Source organism: Streptopelia decaocto, assembly GCF_964273445.1.
Source record: "Streptopelia decaocto genome assembly, chromosome: 25".
NCBI classification, from domain to species: domain Eukaryota; kingdom Metazoa; phylum Chordata; class Aves; order Columbiformes; family Columbidae; genus Streptopelia; species Streptopelia decaocto.
This window is the reverse complement of record NC_138680.1, coordinates 2,080,346-2,085,000: the sequence shown is the minus strand read 5'-3', so window position 1 is coordinate 2,085,000 and position 4,655 is coordinate 2,080,346.

Here is a 4,655-nt window from a genome sequence, read left to right as displayed (position 1 = left end):
GACACAGTATTGCCCTGCCCACCATCATCCCTTCCCGGACCGCTCTGCCTTCCCGAGATCATTAAATGTTTAGATAGTGGATTTTCTGGCAGACGGTGTAAAACACCAAACAAAACACCTGCTCCCTGGGTATCTGGCGACCTGATCTTTTTCTAATCTGTCTGACCTGTATATTTTTCTTGGACAAATTCTAAACTGTTTTTCTTTTACAGTATTCACAGGGCGAAAACAGGAAAAGGATCGTTTGCAGATGAAAAACAAAAGTCGTGTGAAAGGGTCGAAGGGGGCAGCAAACAAACAAACTGATCGTCTACACTAAAGGCATTTAATTGCATGCATCAGATCTAACTGTAAACAGCCTGAAAACAGCCCAGTGTTTCTTTTTTCATCGCAGAGAAATCCTGAGTTTGATCAAAACGCAGAACTGAAGCTGCAGAATGAGTGGCACATCTTTTCTCCCCGTTGAGGAGCTGGTCTGGATTTGCGCAGGATGCAGCCCCAGCCCCTGCGCTGGGATCCAGGGGGATGATGATGATGATGATGATGATGCTTGGACACTGTTTCACCTCCTGCTGTTTGGCTGGCCGGCTTACATGAATTCTCCCCCAGGTCAAGAGAAAGATGGCAAAGGATTTGGAGCGAGAGCAGCAGCACCCTGAGCTGCTCCAGGGAGTGCTGGGCACCCCCATTAAGCAGAACCAGCAGAGAAGCCTCAGTGGAGCCCCCAAACACACGCGGATTACCTTTGGTTTCAAAGCAAACGGAGGTTTCTCAGAGGGCAGCACTGTGCTGTTCTCTCTCATTTTTAACCCGGGTTCCTAAAGCTCGTGGATTTGTGCTGTCTGTCCAGCTGCTCCCCGTGCTACACACACAGCAGGTGTTTCGAGAACAGTTCCCTGCCCGAACCTTGAATTTTGATGCCAAAATGGGGAAGTTCTTCACAAAAAGTCCATCATGAGTTAACCATTGTGTGTTAGTTATTTTTTAAAGTATTTTTAAAATATTTGCCCTCTGACTAAAGAGCACCCTGCTCAGCATTTCACAGCCTGTATCTCTTGAGGTTTCTGCCTACTGCTCCTCCTAATTCCGCTGCTATAACCAACATGAAAACTGTATGAAACTCGAGGCTGGATTCTGAGCTATCTTATTTTAGTTCCGTATTCCTGGCTCAGATAACAAGACCATTCCTTGCCCCTGAAATCCATTCCACACCCAGTCCAGTACCTGGCCCTCTGACGCTCTCCATGGGAGCAAAAGCATTGGGACACAGCATGGGCAGAGCAGTTCAACTCCGTTTAAAAGGAAAATCCACGAATGCCAAAGTTTCATCCCCTAAATCCACATCCAGACTGCAACATCTCAAAGCTTCTGAATAAAAAACTGGTTTTCTTTGTCCTGTTCTGAGAATTGGTCGCTATCTATAGATCAGAGATAGATTTCTGTAAGAAAAATACCAGTATTAATCACTATTTTTATTCTCAGTTGGCCAGCAAGACACACACCTCCCTCAAACAAGATCAGAGCTTAATTATTATAAATGATGTCCAAGGTACTTTTTCCCACATCCCTATTAACTCCGTCTGCATTACGGCCAGGATCGCTTTAGCTCGCATTCATATTTATTCATGATATAATTTCCTAATGAAGGTAAAAGCTCAAATGTGCAGTTATTACACCTCGTGTCGATAGTTCTCCAGGAAGAATCCATTTGAAGCTCTGCCAGATGAGCGAGTGAACTGAGGAGAGCGATGGCTGAAGCAACCGCACTGATACGAGACAAAAAGCTCCTAGAAGGGAGGACGAAAACGCCCGTTTGTGGTTGTGTTCCATTTCTTCAGAGCCCGAGAGGTACAAGATGTGAGAGGAACGGCCAATGTTCTGAGTGCTCGGCTGATCCGCAGCCAGCTGGCAACGTTTTCTGCCACCTCACCAACCATCCAATAAGTTTGTGTGGCATGGGATCTGTAGTTTCTCTTCCAGGACAATGTACATGTCTAATTCAGTTTTTATCAATACTAACAGTTGTGGTTATTATATATACGTTAAGTATATATATATATACACACACACATTTTCAAGTATGCTTAGAATTTTGGCCTTGAGCCTTTGAGGCAAACAACTGGTTTCCATTCACAAATAACAACAATAACTAATACTTACATGGTACGTTGATTTTGGCAAACACACCACCAGCTCTCACAACCTGTCCGTGAGGAGGAGAAGAACGTCTCTGTAGGTCCCTGGAGCACCAGCCGTTCCGTCACTGCGGATCTCCAGCCCTGAGAACTCCTCGCAGCATCAGGGGCAGAACTGCTGCTGGACAGAAATGAGCTCAAGCCCTTCGGCCAGTTTCTTATTTTCTGCCTATGGAGTCCTCGAAGGTTTGCACAGTCTGTTCAAAATACTCCTCGGTGAGAAAGACATGAGAAAGAGAAGCAAAACGTACGAGGTGCTTGGGCCGGTCCAAGGTATTGCTGGCACCACCTTTACGATGTTCAGCAAACAGCACTTTGTGTTTCCCTTGATGTTTCCACGATGACAGGTCGCACTCCAGGATGAGCTGGAGCCAACACCAGCCCAAATACAGGGTTTAGATGCTCTCCAGCTTGTTTTCAAACCACTCCTCTCACAAGGGTATCGTCCTCACCAAGATGCATTTCTTCATTCAGTTAAGGTTTTATTTAACTTCTTCTCAGCCATCTAATAAGTATTTTTATTTATAAATGTATCTGCTCAGTGGCAAAGGTCTAATCTCAGCTCTAAAAGCATCTAACAGCCTTAGCAAACCCAATCTAAAAACAAATGGCAGCTCAACAATACAGATCCCCAACAATACACATATTGCATATCCTAAGATTAACTAGAACATCCTCAAATGCAAGCCATGCTTTTCTATCCACCAATTCCTTAATTTATGCTACTAACAAACAGTTTGCAGCATCCCAGATGAGAATTTGTTAGCAGCATGATAGGGCCAAGAGATACTTAATGTGTTTTTTGCTGTCAAATTTGCCAAATAACAACAAATCAAGGAACTGATTGAGCAGTGAGAAAGTAATCAATGAGTAGTATCATAGGTACAATATCAACTCTCATGGCAATCTGCAACAAACAAAAGCAAAGCTGGCCTAGCAAAGAGATAACACAGGCGTGCAAACGCACACAGTAACTAAATGCAACACAAAATCCCTCCGATGAGCTCAAGATTAAACAACTTCTGCTGCTTTGTTGCATTTGGCTGCAATAAACAGTGAAACTCCTGCCCTGCGCTGTGCTTATAGCAAAATGTATATTCCCTCATGTGTGCTCCAGCGAGTGATTCCTCGTGACACGCCGGCAATAACAACAGTCCCAGCGGTTCTAGGCGGCTGGAAGGAGGATTTTTAAGGGTGGGAAATGCAACGGAAACCCAGCAAAGCAAGACTGGAAGGCTGAGCCAACAACATCCAGTGCTGCAGAGTTAAAGCAGCTAAAGCAGAGATGGGCCTGGAGGTGATAACCTCCCACTGCCCCTCCGGCTCCAAAAATCCGCCTGGTCAGACATTCAGATCAGCGGTATCGGCACAGGGAGGAACTCACTAAGCTCTCATCTAACTGAAGACAACACCAAAGTATTGATCGACCACCGGGTTATACCTCGGAGCACAGTTTTTAGACCCCTCTTGTCAAGCAGCTGGGCTTTGGCAAACATTTGAGTGGGCATTTAAGTCAGGTTTCATTCCAGCTTTTAAAAAGTGTTTCATTAAAACAGATAGGATTTAAATAAATGAACTCATCCCAAAGGACATCTGGACATCTGTTCTGTACCAAAGTAAATTTCTATTTAGCTAAATCCTGAGGCTTTATCTATCAGATGGATAATCTTTGGCATTTATATTCCCTCACCATTCTCCTCCCCCGCCAATCATTTGGCACCTGCCAATCTTGCATATACATTCTGAACACAACCAGCCCATGGACAGAGAGGAGACTGCGGGGGAACGAAGCTGATGGACCAAATCCTTGAAGGGATTTTGCCTCCCAACCTCCCTACATGTCAGGATTGGTTCTAAACACCAGCAGATCCCTGCAAGGTGACCTGGCCCACAGCTGGATGAGAAGAACCAACCTGTCCCAGTCTCATGTATTTGTCACAGAAGCAGCACATATTATATCTGAAAGGAACAAGAAGAAAACAGACCAACCACAAACCAAACACACACACCTTTTGTTAGTGAAACACTTCTCCCCCACACTTGAATTTCACTTCTTAAACCGAAGATGCTGCTGAGAGCACGTAATAATGTGCCATTTACCCACATCTCATTGCTCCTTTCCACAGTGATGGTGTTTAAGGTCACCATTTACACTGAAAATCATCCTTGAGTTAGTTAATTGAATAAAAGGAATACAAATGGGGCGATGGTTAATAAATCTGGTTTACCTGCACACTCTCAACAAGACTTCTCTGCAGTTCAACTATCAGTCTCAATTTATTCTACTTCCGTGCAGCCTTAACGAACCTATGGATTTACGTCCTGGAGACTTAATATTCCTGTTCCCTCGCCCCTTTTTTATTAAATCTAATTCAATGATATTATTTGTCAACCGTGGAACAAATCTCACCAAAACTCCTTATTGCAATCTGAAGAAACCCTCCTACTCCATCCAGTTTG